At 42.6% G+C, this 18,933-nt stretch overlaps 1 long non-coding RNA gene across 1 annotated transcript in view; it reads left to right on the forward strand.

The window, feature by feature from the left end:
* LOC128350282 (uncharacterized) overlaps positions 1-17,710 on the forward strand; it is a 29,954-nt gene extending 12,244 nt beyond the window's left edge. Inside the window, exons 2-4 of the long non-coding RNA XR_008319235.1 lie at positions 5,209-5,301; positions 17,163-17,233; positions 17,536-17,710. This is a non-coding gene — a long non-coding RNA (uncharacterized LOC128350282). The remainder of the gene's footprint in view (positions 1-5,208; positions 5,302-17,162; positions 17,234-17,535) is intronic.
* Positions 17,711-18,933: the final 1,223 nt, after the last annotated feature.

Genomic DNA, 18,933 nt, shown 5'->3' on the forward strand with positions numbered 1-18,933 from the left:
AATTACATTGATTTCTTTAATATTAGTCAACACATTAAATAACTTAGAGTACAATGTGGGAACAGTATCTTAGGCCCCACCACCATTACAAAATTTCTGGCTACGGACCTGCTCAGAAAACCTCCTTCATTGTGCATGAGCTCTGTAACTGCAAACATTATGTTGTAGGTACATCCAGGTTGTTTTTGTGTGAATGTACATTCATTGTAACACTAGACCTGGACACAGGGCCCCCCTCACACAGATAGGAAGTGTACTAATGTGCATGTAGATGAATAATGTGTCCAACTAATGTATAGTTGAATAACATGTGTACATAACTATATGTGCATACAGATCTGTACATGTGTGCAATGTATATAAATTGTGTTGAACATAATGTGTGAATAGGGCTATGATCAGTGTGAAATGTCGAGACAAATGTGTGAATTAGTCCCATGACTTTAATGAAAGCTTGGCAGGATGTCTGTAAGTCTCTTTTCAGGCAGCTGCCCTATACCGAGTCAGATCATTGGTCTACCGAGCCCACCAGCGCTCCATGGTTTTAGGCAGGAGTCTCTCCCAGCTCCATCTGGAGATACCAGGGATTGAACCTGGGACCTTCTGCATGCAAAGCAGATGCTCTACCAGCCCCACTCCATTCCCACTCCCTATAGGTCCTTGGCTTCTCCCCCGGCTGGATCACATTTCATGTATTACATGTATTATCTTATATAACTTCCCACACATCTGTGAGGCTGTCTGTCTAACAGCCTTTTTCTCCTGAAGAACAGGCACAGTACTGTTTGAAATCTATGAGGCAGGGGAAGGGCAATCAACTGTGTGGGAAATCTGCAACAGTTCACCTGGGAGAGAACCACTCCTACCACCCCATGTCCCTTTCCCTAGCAACCACATCGGTTGGTTGGGAAAATAAAAATGTCTTTGCTTAGCACTGAAAAGACATACCAAAGTAGGTGCCTCCCAGAAGAGAACATTACACAAATGGGGTACTATCACTGAGATGGCCCTCTTTCCTGCTGCCACCAGTTTCACCTCAGAGAGTGGGGGCACTGATTAGTGGACTTCTGAAGATGGCCTCAGTGTATATGGCTGACCTGAATATGGACTACACACATACAATCCAGTGTACACACAGTTGATATCCCAAATAAAATGCAGTAATTGACCATGCAGTCTGAACTGATATGCATTGAATTTTGTGTGCACAGACCCTATTCAAACATTGAAACCCTATGGGGATCTGGGGACATCAGAGGCAGAACAGGCATGCCTGGTGGGAGGAAAGATGTGTTTTCACTCCCCATCATATGCACGGAATGGATCTAGGGATAGGCATAGTCCAAGTCAAACATTAGTGTCTGTATTGCTTGGCAATCTATAAATGTAAGGGCAGTGGATGAACCATCTATCAAACACATTAAGGGCATGTAAGGTTTATTGGCCCCATAGCCAACATGATTTAGCAGTGTGTCATCTTTTACTCTATATTAATTCTTTAAAACAACCATCATGGGAGGCAAAAATGAGAAAACAAAACACAGATGTATCAAAGGGAAGAGCAAAATAAATGGTGTTTTTTTAAAAATTCACAGATGGATAGAAAGGGTTCTGATATAGGTTGGGTGTGCAATACAAAATCATATGTCTAATCAGTGTATATTCAGTTGACACTAAAGGAGAGAAGGCGTAATTCTCCCAGCATGAGCACAGCTGCACACATGTAGGAGTATCATCACAGGGCCTTATAGAGCCCCCCCCCATCTTCACCACATGTGTGTGTACTGGTCATTCTCTGGAAAGGAAAAATGCTTCCCATGTTGCCATTTAGCCCTCCTTCTCCAATCCAGTTTCTGGTTTGGAATTTATTGAAGCTCAGTGCGTTGGAGCGGAAGGGCTGGGTGGCAAAACAGGAAGTATGCTGGCCTCCCATTTGGGGAAGAGCCAATTTGTACTGTGTATACATGCCCAGAGGAGGTGGAGAGAGATTTGTTGGGCCATGTGGACCACTCCATGTGGCTGTGATTGTGTCCAGAGACTAATACCACAGCCGTAGATTTTATTTATTTTATTTCATTTCATATATTTGTATGCTGCCCCAAACTCATGTCTCTGGGTGCCTTCTCACATAGATATGTGAGAGCTACTAACTGGACTTGTTGTAGACCTCCTCTCTGTTCCAGAAGAGGTTCCATTTTCCTACCTCCTGTCCTCTCTGTCTCTGTTTGCCAGTTTCTTTATAACAAAATGAGCTCCAAGTCAAGAGCAAAAGGGCTGTCATTTTGACTTTTCCCTTTAGGTGCAGAAGTGTCTAATACAAGTGCTGACAGAAACACAAGTGAATAGGCTGTCTCATAGTGGAGTGGGGCCTAGATTCTCAGCTGCTGTAAATTGGCATAGCTCCGCTGGAGTGATATTCTGCTTCTTGGCAGCCTCCTGAAAAGAGACTTATAGATATCCTGCCAAGACAGCCAGGAACCTTAAGGATGTAGACAGTGGAGTCAGAAAATGATGATTCAACTGTATACTGTTGGTGGATTAAACATCTCCCAATCCTGGATGTGCACTTGTACCCACAAACATGACAAGAACTGAAGGGAGGGACACAGGGACCTTGCCTTTACTGTCAGCATTCTGTTTCAAGTTACTGACTGGTTCGTGGAATCAGATGCCTTATAAGCAGGTAGATTATGAATCATGTTATAGATAGAACTTCCATAGTATCTATACTGATGTCATCATACTTTTCCATTTGGATGATACTAAGGTGCCTTTGCATTTTGTTTTGCTTTAATATTTTTGAGTTTTGGTTAGCCACCAAAACCACTACAATTCCAAGTTAGAAACAGAAAAGACTTCTCATGGGCCTGGATTCCTACATCAGATAGATAGAATTGCCCTTAGCTCTAATTATCATAATTTCTGTGGCAGTACAGCCTAGTTTTGACTATCAGATTTCCACAACTCATACTGAAACACTGTGACCCTTTCATCCCTGAGTCCCAGACCCCCCACCTAACGGTGCACTAGAAGCTTGGAGAGGAGAGATACTTCATTCTGAGACACAGTAAGCCTTGCACTATAGGAAACGCTCTGCGGAGAGCAGTGGTGTAGCGAATAGCAGATTTAAACCCAGCCTTTGTCTCAGAGCAAGTCCATGGGGGGGGGGAAGACAAATGCTGAATCATTCCCTCCATGTTTCCTCAGCAAAGGTTGTTCCTTCAAAACGTAACTGTTCCTTGGTAGTTATATCACTGCCACCATGTCCACTCTTTAAGAGCGTTTATTTTCCCGCCTGGTGTGGGCAAAATTCCAGGTAAAATCTCCTTCTTTTTGCCAACGGAAAAATACAAGAACCCCTCCACGTGCAGCTCCCACATGGTGAGAAAACTTGGTAGGTTGCTGAACAATTAACATTGAGGCATGTTTGCACCAGAGTAAACCCCCTTTTTCCTGAGTTAAAAATCCACTCAGAAGCAGGTAAAGTCCAAAGAACAAATAGAGAAAAACTGTATTCTACTACAGACTGCTTCCGTCTGAGGCTCTCTCAGCTTTAAGTTACAGGTAAAAGGAACACTCAGTAACTACAAGGATACTTCAGAAAGCACCCTCAGATGATACTGGGGTGGCACACTTTAAAAATCATGGTTACCCAATTGCATAGAACATAAATGCAAGAAAATACAAAAAGCCCCCTTGAGAGTTTACAGAGACTTTTACAATGCCCTAGTTGGAAAAGGGCATTCACTCACTTTGCCTTGATTTGTTACATTACAAATAAAAACACAATAAACCAGTTGTAGGGATTTGCATAGCACAAAAAGAAAGAAATCTAACATGAGTTAGCTAACAAACTGTTCCCTCGCTAAACATTTCCCCAAAGCCAAAGCCCTGGCTTCTTTCCTGAGCTCACCAAATCCATGGTAGAAACTTTAGGCCCCTGCAGTCATCCTGGTTGCTGCCATTGCCTGGCCAGCCAACCTGTTGTTCACCCTGCCTGGCTCCAACTGACCACAAAGACAGTCTTCACTTCCTGCCGCCAGGCCCTCTAGGTCCCGGTCAACGTGTGCTGAGTGGCTGATCCCCAGAGGTCACTGCCTGTCAGTCAGGACAGGGTTCATTTCCGCTTCACTCTTTACAGGAAAGGAAAGGCTGTTACTGCCTGATTGTTACAAGTGGCAATTAAATGCCAAAGAGCTGCTACTGCTCTAATATTTCTATCTCACTTTTCTATTGAATGAGCACTGAGTGACTTACAAAAATAGGAATAACTGTTCATTAAAACAATGGTAGCTTCCATGCCCCATAGTGTGAAGCCTCTTTCATGATTGCACAGAGTGCACAACTTCAATTTTCCCCAGTGGAAATCTTACACGCCATGCCAGCACTCCTGGTACTGAGGCAAATGGGGGAAATCATGGTACCACTTGGGCAACCGCTCATTCTGAACAGTGTCGGGGCTGCTTCCGAATCCACAGCAGCCCCGGACTGGAGCATTATGGCAACATAATGTTGCACATCATGTTGACCAATATCTCTATATGTGTACAGATCTGTACATGCGTGAACTGTACAAAGATTGCACATGCATTAAATTTAATGTTTGATGAGACCTTCTGGGATCATGTGGTGACAGCCAACAACCTGGATGGCTTTAAGAGAGGTTTGGATAACTTCATGAAGGAGAGGTCTATCAACGGCTGCTAGTCAGAGGGCTATAGGCCACCTCCAGCCTCAAAGGCAGGATGCCTCTGAGTACCAGTTGCAGGGGAGTAACAGCAGGAGAGAGGGCATGCCCTCAACTCCTGCCTGTGGCTTCCAGAAGCATCTGGTAGTCCACTGTGCAAAACAGGATGCTGGACTAGATGGGCCTTGGGCCTGATCCAGCAGGGCTGTTCTTATGATCAATATATCTCAAGGATTACCTTCTTTCTGAGCCTGCTCAGGTGTTTTGCTCTGAGTTGGCCGCCCAGAGACGTAAGTTTGGGCGGGGTATAAATCCGACAGATAAATGAATGAATGAATGAATGAATGAATGAATGAAATGCTTGGTGGCTGAGAACAAAATACAGGTCTTGTTTGACTGCAACACCTAGATTGCCAAATCTACCCCCACAACAGGGAGGCCTATTTGTCTACCTCTTTGCTCTTCTTTAGGCAAGCAAAAGAGCTTTTGGCTTGATATAATTGTTCTGCTGTGTGTTTCAGGTTGTTCCTTTTTTCTGTGCCTGTTCTCCATTGTGCTGAAGTTTCTTTTAAACTTTGTAACTGTGAGCCACTGTGAGAGCGTCTAACAGAGAGGTAAGTTAACAATTATTCCATAAATAAAACAAATAAAAATACTATGCACAGAACTAGCAAGATTCTGTCCATTGTCCATGGACAATGATCCACGTAGAGACTGAAACATAAACAGCCATTCCCCTACCAGGTCAATACAATTCTTTTAATTCTACTGATATGGTTGGAAGTTAATGATGATGATGTGCCTGTATATCCTGGCTGTTGTGACATTTCATGAAATCTCATTATGATCCAGCACATGCCTATTTCAAACAATACAGTTCTCTCATGTCAGATCCTCAAAATAGAAGTGAATCACTACATGTTGCATCATTTACTATAGGATGCCAAGCACAAGTCCCCGGAGATGTCAGAGCTGACTCCTTTTTACCATCAGTGTCAACAAGCTCATATGTTAATATTTTACCATAACTGTAGGTGAGTTTTATTGTGGTAGGGTTACTTGGCATTTCACAGCATCTGTTTGAGTCATAGAACTGTAGCAGGAGTTCCTTTCCCTGCTACTTTTCATGCCAAGAAAAACTCTATTAAATCTCTGAGTGTCTAGGGTTCCGTTAAAAGCACAGAAGCCGGGCCAGTTAAAAGTAAAAAAGGAATGGAAAAGTGGCAACACTAGGCCACTGGGGATGGGTGGAGGCAAATTATATCCAGCCATCATATAGTCAGTGCCACTTATAGGTCACAAATGAGGGTGGTAAGGACAGACAAAAATATTTCTGGAATGTTACAGTAAAGACACCCCCCCCGCAAAAGTGGGTAACTAACATGAAACGGCCTACACTCATGCATGTTGCAAGAGTGATGAACAAGGGGGAAGTCACTGCTCTACAGGACGTCTGTTAGTGTGAGCATGCTTTATATACATTCTGTGAATATACATCAGTTCAGACCAGCAAAGAACTTAGTGCTAACACTGTCATCTCAATTCAATTCATGCAATGCAAAAGCTGTTAGAGGTTGTTAATTTTTACTCCAGTGAGCAAAACAGCAGAGCACTAAGGAATGGGCACACACTCCAGTTACAGAGTGGGTAGCAGAGGATGGTTTAGTTATTGCAGCTATTTTGAGAAAACACATGGAGATCCTTGTAGAACTAAATACTAAGTATTTATTGGTTAAGTACACATGGATAGGAAGGACCTGAAACTAATCTAACGGACTACATAATAAATAGGTGAGGAGGGAGGGAGATGTTTCCACCTTCTCTCTAGGAGGAAAGGAAGGATTGTGACTCAGCACAGCAAGTGTGGAAGAGTCAGTTCTGGAGTCATAGAGTACAGACAGGTAAGGAGACCCTCACTAACTACCTCTACTCCCAATGCCCCCAGTGGTCATTAGGATAGTAGGTGCAAAAGGTTGATGCACTGGAATTCCATCTCCAACAAAAGCAACAGTAGAAAAGAAGGAATTGTAAGGGGGAAATGTTTGTAGGGTGGAACATAATGGTCTGCGGGGGTATTGGAAGAGCAATGATTTTGTAAATGTCAAAATGCTGAATAACACATTTTAGACAGCAGTTACCAGACCCATTGCCAGACAGTGGTTTCCTATTTCTTTCGTGAATGTGAGCTGTTGTTTCTGACAGAAAAACTTCTTCAGTTAAAATTAAGTTAATTTTTATTCATTGATGTCAAAATATTCCTGTACAGCCTTATTCCATCCTAGATTCTGAAAAAGTATTCATTCTCCGTAAGAACAGATTGAAATGCCAGTGCCTAAAGAGACCGACTGACTCTAGATTGCCAGCTGACTGAAGCTATTCCTGGAGATTTCTTTTTTCAGTATTGTTCCGATATTTTTCAGAATATCAAGCCATTAAAATCTCCAGGATTGCTTTCAGTAGTCACATGGAGATTGATGCCAATTCTTGGAGTCTCCAGGCCAATCCAGGGGGGCTGGAAATGCTAACTTATTGTACTTTCCTGTGGATCTACCATTCTATTCGTATGTGACTAAAATGTTGGCAATCATATAGACATGAATAGTGGGGGGAAAGGAAATTTGCTGAAATGTCACACATCTCCCCCCACTGGAGTTAAAGATAAGCTTTGGAAGAGAGCCAATATCAGATTTTAGGGGACCCTCAGAAAACTGCTCTTTATGGAGCCCCCCGCCCGCCCCACAAGGTTCTTGGTAGAGCTTGTCTTGGCGGATGGGTTGGGAGAGAGGAGGCCACTCTTGGCCAAGAGTCACTGCACCACTACTCCACAAAAGCGATAGGCACAGAGGTCCAAAGTGTTGGAAGTGAAGGACTCTGTGCTGTCTCATGTCTCAGTGACAGAGGGGGCCAGATTAGTGAGTCAGAGGGCTAGAGGGGTCAAGACATTGGTCATCCTTTCTCTTCTGCTCTGACACTATCCCTTTGATATGTAGATTGCTATTCTCAGGGACTTCCTTCCTCCCTGCTACTTCCTCTTCCTCTTCCCTTTCTTCTCCCTTGCAACACACACACTCCTCTCTCCCTGCACCATGTGTGCAGAGATGCAGAAACCATCCCTCTGCATCCAGCTAGCTAGCTAGATTAGAGATCCTATCTCTCCACTTTCCTATCTAGAATGGAGTTCACCAATAAAGACTCCTTATTTTGATTTGAAATGATGAACTGGCTCCAAGTTTCTTTTACTCTCAGCATACACGCATGCCTAGGCAGACTCCACTGTGTTGTGCCTTAGTGCACTCTGCTGTAATAGAAGGGTATCTCTTACCAGAGAGAATTCCCAACACAAAGTGGGACCTTCTGAGGGCTGTGGGCCTTTGGTACCTGCCCAACAATGTCAACCCTTGAAATCAGCCCTGGTTTGGAAGTTTTGGGATGGCATAGGAATAATAGGAAATGCAAGTGCCACAAGTACTTGTGGTTTCTGTTTGTTATCCTTTTTATCATCCAAAACAGAATTTTTGCATCCCACTCCCCATGGTGAAATCATGGGACCTTGATGTTTCATGAAAACCTTGAGGTTTTCTATCACATCACGAGGGGAAATACAAGAGTTCTATTTTCAGACCACTTGAATACATATGTGCCTGAAGGTCACACAGCTTTCAGGATTTATACAACAGGAAAGGGCTTTCGGAGGGTGGGAAGAGACATGTAAATCACTCCCCCTCTCACTCCATGCCCAGTCCGCTGTGTAAAGAAGCCTTCAGGTCAGGGATGCTAAAGGCTCCTTGTAGACTTACAGCTCTCCATGCAATAGCAAGGTAAAATATTTATTCTTGAAATAATACATTAAATGCCATTAGATGTCATATGCTGATCTTGAATACTTAATATCTGGTGAATGATTAATGTCATAATCTACAGAGGAAGGTTTTCAGGAATATTTGGAGAGCCTTTGTTGAAAACATGGGTTCTTTAAATAGAAGTTGGGAGTTATTATAATCTATCCAATTCCACAAATACAGATACATTATGAATCCTGTGTTCATGTGATGAAGAAGGTGGAGCTACTTGGCTTTGTCTCTGGTCCTTGCTGGGCAAACTGTGCCCCTGCTCAATAATTCCAGCTGAAGTTGGTATAGGCTTGTGCACAGCGCACTGTGCAAAGGAATAGAACTGGGTCCTAATGTGCACATAAAACCACCTGAACCTCCAAGTTGCTCTGCTGGTGCAATGGCTTACAAGATCGGGCTATTAACTACCTTGTATTGAAGTATGCTAGCTTAGTTGGTTGGGGGACCATGTATTAAGGGTGCAAATAGAAGTTGAAATGGTCTTGATTACAGCTGCACTTGGATGTGATTCATATTGGAGGTAGGACCCTGGCAGCATCAGCTCTCAGCTGCAATGTTTCATAGTGACCACTGGGGGGGAGGTTTTAGTGCTGGACTCCTCCCCTCTTTCTTCTTGCAGTGTTAGTCTCCACTTTGTCTCTCCAGAGATGGCTGCTTGTTTAGTCTCTCTCCCCTTTCAGCCTTAAGCTCAGCTTTCCTATCTTTTTGTAACTTCTAATAAATCCTTGTTGTTCTTCAAACTTAAAGAACTGTCTCCAGACCTCTTGCCTGGCTGAATTCTCACCAAGCTGGTTTTGCTCTGCTAGTTGGGACTGAACTGCCATTCTTCCCCTACAATTCATGGATTAAAAACCTAAAATACAGTGTTCTTTTAGCTTTAACTACAATGTTGACTTATTTTAGAGGGTAACCTTTTGTATTCTGTATAGAGGAATCCTGCAATGAAGACAACACCAATATTGGTCGATACGGAGCTTTTCATACTGGATCAGAGTTGTCTGTAGACAACAATAAAATGTGTGGTTTGTGTCTTACATATTCTAGGGTTTCCTTCCCACCTGCCTCCAACAGTACTGTTAAAATAACAGTCTGTAAAGGACTCCTGGTGTTAAAATTATGCCAGAATCATCAGTCCTTTTCAGATACAGTTGATCTTCCACAGCTTGTGCACTGCTCAAAATATTCACATACAGAAGAGTTGCAGTGGGAAATTGTGAAGAATCAGTGTAAAGAAACACTGTGCCAATTGTAGGACTAGCAGCATACTGTATGATACTGTGTGATGGGGCCTTGGGTTCCCAGATGTTGGACTACATCTCCCATCATCCCTAACCACAATAGCCAAAAGGGGTGTTGGGAATTGAGAACTCCTAGGTATCTGAAGATTAAGCTTCTGTCTGATCTATCATATTATGTTAATGAATCCAAAATATCTACCAACCCCACCTCTCCAGTTCTGTATGTACAATACAGATTAAAATCCTCACTTTAACAATATAAACATGCATTGAAAGCATGCAAAATATTCATTCACATATTAGTGTTAAACCTGATTGCTTAACCTCCCTGGTTTTAAGTATAACAGGGTAGCTGAAAGATGTTAAGGGTGTTAAGTGACATGATCATGGATATAAATACAAAGGTTTATGGGGGAACTCAAAGCACCCCCAAATGCATTTTGCACATATCTATGCCTCCTTTCCAGAGACACTCCCCCTCCCGAGTTCTGATTCTCTTACCCCAACCACCATCTTCTGTCACTGGCCTTTAAGGGCAGCAAGTAAAATGGTGACAAGAGTGTGGATATCAAGGTAAGATAGGCGAGAAATTCATGCAAGGAGAGAAAGACATTAAAAAGCTATGCATGGCACAGGATTGAGGGAAATGTGGTTTTTACAAATTCATAAATTACTTTTCGAAACTGGTGTGAGCATTTGGATCAATGACATTAAAGGTTCCAATTCCAATGTATTTGGACCTTTCTCAATACTCTATGCAGACTTTATTAGCCTACTTCCCTTGAGGAAAGTAAGTTTATGGCATCACCTTGGGGTGTGTGTGTGTGTGTGTGTGTGTGTGAGAGAGAGAGAGAGAGAGAGAGAGAGAGAGAGAGAGAGAGAACTCCCCCTTCCCATCAACTTCACAGTTCCTGGACCAATATGCAGCAAATCAGGTACAGTTGTAGGAAGTGATGTTTATGGACACCTCAGCAACCTAGTTTGTGATGATGTCATCCACCCCAATTCAAGATGGTAGGTGCCTAACCATTTGAAGCGCAAGTGGGCTAACTTGTGAACCGCTTAACTGATTTAAATCAAATTTGCTACAGCTGTAGGAACACATAGGGACACCTCAATGGCATAGTTTGTGATGATGTCATTCATCCTGATTCAAGATGGCAGACACATAAACATTTGAGGTGCAAGTGGGCTGACTTGTGGACTGTCTAACCAATTTGGACCAAATTTAGTCTGGTTATAGGGACAGTGAAAGGAAAGTAGGCAGAACTACTTGTATTTATTTATATATTTACCTCACCGTTATTGTCCTTTGGAGCTCAGGTTTCATGAAAGAAGTGGTTGGTATCACGTTCAGAGGGAAGGGCAGGGTTATTCTCTATCACTTATAAATTGTTTACAACTATAAGAGAACAAATATATTCTCATGCTAGAGGAATGCTTTCTAATGTAATCACAGCTCTCTGAGTATTAAAGAATTGCTCACTTGGGAACACATATAGTTAAGTAACTGATCTCCTGGCTCCAGCCAAGTATCCTGGGTGAATAAAAATAAAAATGTTTATGGTTATCACTTGCTATTTAATTTCCAGACTTAAACCTTATTAAGTGGAGCTTGCAAATAATTTGATTTATGTTTTTTTAACTGTGTTGCTGCAGTGTAAGGGATGCAGTGGCTATAATGATAATGAAAGTTAGAGCAGGAATTGGAAATAAAGTTTGTGTGTGCTGCTGCCTATAGAACACTTATTAATGTAACATAGGGTTCTCAATCTACAGGTTGTAGTACTGATGTAACACAGAACTTGAAAGAGAGATTAATTATTATCTGCCATACTAACCAATATATTTCTTTGTGGGCCATAAGTGAAAACATTTGTTTAAGAGTCAGAAGTAACAATTGTTAAACTCAGCTTCAAACTGTGAGGGGAAAGGCAGAGGACCCTTAATGAAATTCACAAACACCATCAATGGGCTTCCCTCAATTTTAGCCAAACTGTGTGCCCCTTGCAGCCACCTAATGGTGCAGTGGAGAAGTAACTTGCCTAGGAAGCAAGAGGCTGCTGGTTTGAATCCCCGCTGGTATGTTTCCCAAACTATGGGAAACACCTATATTGGGCAGCAGTGATCTATAGAAAGATGCTGAAAGGCGTCATCTCATACTGCACATGAGATGGCAATGGTAAACCCCTCCTGTATTCTACCAAAGACAACCACATGGCTCTATGGTTGCCAGGAGTTGACACCGACTCAACGTCACAACTTTACCTTCACCTTTACGTCCCCCTTGCAGCCTTCTAAAACAGTAACTAAGTGGGCCATCCCAAAAGGTAAGGGGGCTGGGCCTCTTGGTCCCTCTGTAATTCAGGCACTATAACCAAAAGCAGGACGTAGTTTCCCCATGGCAAGAATAGTGATATCCTAAGGCGTAACATTTTACTTTTAAACGATTTAGTGTTTGATCAAGGATTGTTTTTAATTTGGAGTTTTGAATATCATAGCATAAAGGGGTTTTTAAAATCACACACATCTGGAAATCAATCATTTTTGTATATGACTAATTTTAAAAGCACAAGGCTTCACAGTTATTAACCCATTGCCACAAATCACTCACCAGCTTCCATCAATCTCTAACACTTAAAATACCCACACACCATACTAATCCTCTCCACAACCCCACTAATCCTCCCCACCACCTGTTGCCCCCACTCCCAACACTCATTCGCCCTTCACACTTGAATTCTTATTTCTGATGAAGCCTTTCAGGTTTCAAAGATCTTCATGTCTACATTACATCAGCCCAGAAAGGAGGTCTATAGCCTATAGGCAGTATAGTGTTAGGCTACCGAGAGTATAATATATCCTTATATTGTAGATGTGGAGGGTTGATGCTGAGAGAACAGTGTAGTTAGAGTCCATTTGGATGATACCTCCCCCCCCCCACACACACACATTTAATCTTGTGCGGTCTCCACCAATGGGCGGAGGAGGGTGCACTGAGAGCACGCCTTGAAATAAACCTGGGAGTTATTTGCACATGGCTTCATGCTGCGGGGTAAATGTTGAACGAAGACACTTCGAATCACAGTCGCAGCACTGAGGGAAGCAACCTCTGCTCTCAGATTTTGTTTTGATGTAAGTTCACATGGGATGCCTCCTGAAGAGCTATATCAGATTTGTTTTATATTTTAGCTTAAATTTTTAATTGTCATTTTTATAGTCTTGTTTTAATTTTTGTGTAAACTGCCTTGGGATTGTTTTAATGAAAAGCTGTATACAAATTTAACACTCAATCAATCAATCAATCAATATATCTGCATTTCTGAAGAGACCATGCCTCTTATCATGCTAATGATTCTACATCAGTGCCTCTCCCTATTTGCTCCGGCGTTTTCAGAAAAAGTAGCTTAAAACCAGCATTTTTAAAACTTGGAAATACACCAAAATAAGCTAGAATTTGCAAGACAAAGCCTGACGTGTGTGGAGTGGGTCCAAGGATCTTGAAGGGACTTCTGGGCAAGTTTGGCTGGAGTGTGAACGCACACACTCTCTTCCGAAGAAGATTCGGGGTAGAAGCCCTGTCTGTAAAGCCTCCTGGAGTATGTCTTCCACAGTTTCACTAGTTTAAACTAGTACTTGGAGTGGGTGTAGGGGGTGGTATTTGAAGTGCACGTAGGAGCAGACAGTCTGCCCCCTACAGGCCATAAAGGAGCATGCTAAGAAGGCACTGGAACATCTGCAAAGGATGCACATGCTCTTGGTGCATCCCCCTTTTAATTGCATTGGCTGGAAAAGTACCCTCTAAACTGGTCCTGAGTGAGTTTATGACTAAGATAAGATTTAACTGGAGACTTCCCAGCTCACAACTCACACCTTTAGCTGCCATGACACTTCTCCACATCAGCCTTCTTCTGATTAAGGCGATTAATCAGTTTTCTGCTTCATTCATCCCTGCTAACTGGGCGAAGAGGCACCTTTTACTGTGGTGATTTTCTTTGTTTAGCAGGGGGAGAGTAACTGGCCCTATCCACCCCTAGCACAGTACCTCCAGTGACTGTTGCTGGTGTCTATCTTGTGTTTTTTAGAATGTGAGCCCTTTTGGGACAGGGATCCATCTTATTTGTTTATTTCTCTGTGTAAACCGCCCTGGGCCATTTTTGGAAGGGCGGTATAGAAATAAAATAAATAAATAAATAAAGCCTTCATGTAATATCATGAGTCCAAGATCACATCTTCCCATATTGTGTTTGTACTCCTACAGAATGTCTAACACAGCCTGGTTCCATATATGCAATCCTTAATGGTAATCACAATCCCCCCCATCCCTGCACCAATGAGAATACATTGAAAGGATGGAAAAGCTAGCTACTTGGGCCAGTTCAAACCATACTTTGCCTGCCAACCCAATCACATGCACTAAGGATGTGTGTGCGCATGAACATACACATCCTCCCCCCCTCCTGTTTAAACTAGTATGTGCAGCACTTGTAGAAGAACAATTCAGATGAACACCCCTCACCCCGCATGCACACACCTTACAATTAGGGAAAGATGCCACAGTGCATGAGGAGGGGGAAAGGACATGTGTCTATCATGAGCACATGCCCTAATTACATGTGGTTGGGCCAGCAGACAAACGATCATTTGAATCAGCCCTTTACCACTCTTACATGCCAGTCTTTATCAGCCCTGATTGTGATGGTTCTTAAGGGGTAAATTTCCATTTTCATTGCATCTTGGGTACACAGTGCACCCTTATATATGTGACTACACTTATATAACGGTACAAAAGTGTATAAAAATGTGTGCAGTACACTATTCCCTCTAAAGCGTGTGCATGCGCATGTGCTCACAAGTTTTTTTATGTCCACTCAGTTAGTTTTAGATCCCGCTAAGGTCGAATCAGGAAGGCCCCTTTCTGAATGCACGGGCTTACATGCTGCCTTAATACTGCCGTTCAGAACAAAACTCATTCCACACAGAGATGAGAAAAATTAGAGGGACCACTGGTGCAGTGTGCTATAAAAATCTTCCTACCATAGGAACAAGTCCAGCTGATTTGTATCCATCATTTCTGTAATGCCTCTGCACATCACTGATCACACCACTAAATTCTTGGGGGTCTCTTGCCAAACTGATTTGCATTCACTTCTGCTTCTCTATTAAAGTGGCACAGTCACATGATTCATCCTTTTCGTTTCCCAGATGTGGCTAGCAAGATCACGTATGCATTAGGGACCCTGGCATGTAGAGCTTCAACAAATCCAGCTATCATACTTTTATTTCCTACATTGCCCACCTGGGCCAGGTGGGCAATACAAAATTGCAGGAGCTTCTATGTTTGCTAGAGGAATTGCACAAGCACATAATTATTTATTCTTTGCAAATAAAATCTCCTGTATTCGGGCCGACTAGGACTCCACTATTTCTGCAGGGTCTGTGAGGGAGGTATCCAGCAATCCCTCTTGCAGTATTAGGTTGGATCAGTTTCAATCTGTGATTCCTGATGACGTGGACAAGCTGCTTGGTGCGGTACGGCCTACCACTTGTTCTCTGGATCCTTGCCCGACCTGGCTGCTTCGATCTAGCAGAGAGATTGTTGGAGATGGCCTAGTTAACATCATAAATGCATCGCTGGGGGAGGGTAGGGTGCCTCCTTGTTTGAAGGAGGCAATAGTTAGACCTCTTCTTAAGAAGCCTACCCTGGATCCCTCAGCGATGGATAGTTATAGGCCAATCTCCAATCTCCCCTGGCTGGGCAAGGTAATCGAGAAGGTGGTGGCTAACCAGCTCCAGGCGGTTTTGGAGGAAACTGATTATCTAGACCCATTTCAAACTGGCTTTAGAACGGGCTATGGGGTTGAGACAGCCTTGGTCGGCCTGATGGATGACCTTTACCGGGGAATCGACAGAGGGAGTGTGACTCTGTTGGTCCTCTTGGATCTCTCGGCGGCGTTCGATACCATCGACCATAGTATCCTTCTGGGTCGCCTGGAGGAGTTGGGAATAGGGGGCACTGCTTTGCAGTGGTTCCATTCCTATCTCTCGGGTAGATTCCCGATGGTGGAACTTGGTGACAGTCGCTCCTCAAAGCAGGAGCTGTTATATGGAGTCCCTCAGGGCTCCATTCTGTCACCAATGCTTTTCAATATCTACATGAAACCGCTGGGTGAGGTCATCAGGAGATTTGGTGCTGGGTGTTATCAGTATGCTGATGACACCCAAATCTACTTCACCATTTCATCTTCAGGAAATGGCACTCGCTCTTTAAATGCCTGCCTACAGGCAGTAATGGGCTGGATGAGGGAGAACAAATTGAAGCTGAATCCAAGCAAGACGGAGGTGCTCATTGTGGGGGCTCAGAATCTGAGGAGTGAGTTAGATCTCCCTGTTCTGGATGGGGTTACACTCCCCCAGAAGGAGCAGGTATGCAGCTTGGGAGTACTCCTGGACCCAGGCCTCACCCTGGTTTCTCAGGTGGAGGCCATGGCCAGGAGTGCTTTCTATCAGCTTCGGCTGATTCAACAGCTGCGTCCATTCCTTGAGGAGGATGACCTCAAAACAGTGGTGCACCAGCTGGTAACCTCCCAGCTTGACTATTGCAATGCACTCTGTGTGGGGCTGCCTTTGTACGTAGTTCAGAAACTTCAATTAGTTCAGAATGCGGCAGCCAGATTGGTCTCTGGGGTAACCCGGAGAGACCATATTATCCCTTTTTAAAAATAATTGAACTGGCTGCCAATAGGTTTCCGGGCAAAATACAAAGTGCTGGTTATTACCTTTAAAGCCCTGAACGGCTTAGGCCCGAGTTACCTTAGAGAGCGCCTTCTTCTGCATGATCCCCACCGCACATTAAGGTCATCTGAGGAGGTTTGTCTCCAGTTGCCACCAGCTCGTCTGGTGGCGACTCAGAGGCGGGCCTTCTCTATGGCTGCTCCGGGGCTGTGGAATGCGCTCCCTGCGGAAATCCGTAATTTGAATTCTTTATTAGCCTTCAGGAGAGCCCTTAAAACGTATTTGTTTGGCCTGGCTTTCCAGGGTTTTAAAATTCTAAGCTGATTTTGGGGCTTTTAATTACTGTAACTTTTTAATTGTTGTTTTAAAATGTTTTTAAATTGTTAATTGTTGATATATTGTTTTTAATTTGTTTTAGCTTTTCATTGTTGTAGTGGCTTGTTTTAATTGTAAACCGCCCTGAGCCATTTTGGAAGGGCGGTATATAAACCTAATAATAATAATAATAATAATAATAATAATAATAATAATAATAATAATAATAATAATGTATTTCCTCTGATGTGGAGGATGAAATGGTACATGAATAAAATGTCTTATGATTATCTACTCCCACCTTTTCCCTTTCTTTGTGTTTCATGTTCATTGCAGGCCAATGACAGCAACTTGCCTGTTTCATATCAAGTACCTACCAAAGCTTCAGGCACTTCATAAATAGTTACGTAAGTAAACACTTAATTGATCAGTCTCACATAGTAAGAAACTTTGTATGGTTACAGCTATCATTTGATGTTCTCCTGGCAGTTTGGTGCCCTCCCCCAGTCCTGGTAGCTCTTGTGGATACATCTATAATTTACAGCAATTTACCAGGTAACTCTGAGGTTGCAGGTTCAAATCAGTCTTCAGGTATTTGATTGGCTTTTATGTGCCAGCAATATATAGATATTTGTAAAATTAGGGCTAAAAATGGGTCACAATGTTTCATTCTATTGTTATCATGAGGTAATTGTTTTAATTCTTTCAGAATTTCAGGAAGAGGTTGCACAGGGAGGAAAGTCTCGTATTTGTACATGCTTCATAGAAGAATTCATGTCACCACCAAATTTAAAATGAAGAACACAAATGTTCAGCAGCCAAGCAGTTAACTAAATGGCTGTGTTCAAGACATTCCAAGGACAGGAGGAGGGCATTATGTAAACAACACAAGGAACACAGCAGTTTTATTGCCTATTGGTTTCTGAATTGTTTCCCTGAGAAATCCTAAGTGAGTCTGTCTGAAATGGACTACAAATAAACAAAATTAGTGTACTGTCATCAGACCAGCAATACATGTATACTGTATACATTAGGGCTTGGCTGACCATTCTCCTGATTCAGTTTTCAGCTTGAAAGTAGTGCTTTTGTATGAGGTGGGATATTACTGGGGTGGCGGAAAGTGTAAGAAGGAAAAACCACTTTCCCCAATCATGTTTGGTGCCATTGTTTCCCCCATCTCCTGTTGCACCAGTACCATGTTTCTTCTTTGCCAATTAATCACATGGCCCAGCCACTTAAGGATTGCATAGTAAATAAGATGACACCACAGTGCTACATAGTGAAGAGTATTTCAATGTTTGATGACATCGCTGAGGATAAGAATGTCAAATCAGAATTAAGGCAGTGAGTACTTTTGGTATATTCCGAATAACAATAAATGTTGATAGGTTTACTTGCTGGCTGCATCACAATCAATACACTAACAGTCTTTCCAGTTCTCCCTGGTGCCAGCAGACATTTACAGATCAACCATCGGCAATCAAAAAGCTCAGAGTTTAAAGCTCCAGACATTAAGAGGTTAAGCATGACACATTTTTGTAATTGTACCAATGGGCAGGGTAATTCATCGGATCTTCTTTGATCTTTATGAGGTTTAAGGACAGCAGTTGTTACAGTTATCTTTCATCCTTTCCATTACATTTGGGGATGCATTTTACTGAAGTGCTTCTGTAGTCAGAGAGAAATCCTTATGTCAGGTCTATCTTACTACTCTGCATTCATTTACATCTCCTCTCGATATTTAGATGATTGAATATATCCATAAGAACAAAATCTTTGCTGGATCAGACCCAAAGTCTACGTAGTTCCACATTCTGATTTCAACAACAGTCAACAAGTGGTTTCTGGGAAACTCACAAGTAGAGTATGTATGGATGTAGCAGCTTTCCTTGTTGTTTATCCTGAGCACCTGGAATTTAGAGATATACTGCCTCTGAACATGGAGGTTCCATCTAATAATCTAATATCCATTTAGATGTCATCAATTCAGATATTAGATGGCTGCTAGCTATTGGTAGGTCTATCCTCCATGCATTTCTTTAATCCCCTTGTTGGGAATAATTGCATTTGTTTTTTTAAATTCGTCTTTCCATCAAATTGGAGTTCA

This window comes from Hemicordylus capensis, chromosome 3 (genome assembly GCF_027244095.1).
Source record: "Hemicordylus capensis ecotype Gifberg chromosome 3, rHemCap1.1.pri, whole genome shotgun sequence".
Classification (NCBI taxonomy): domain Eukaryota; kingdom Metazoa; phylum Chordata; class Lepidosauria; order Squamata; family Cordylidae; genus Hemicordylus; species Hemicordylus capensis.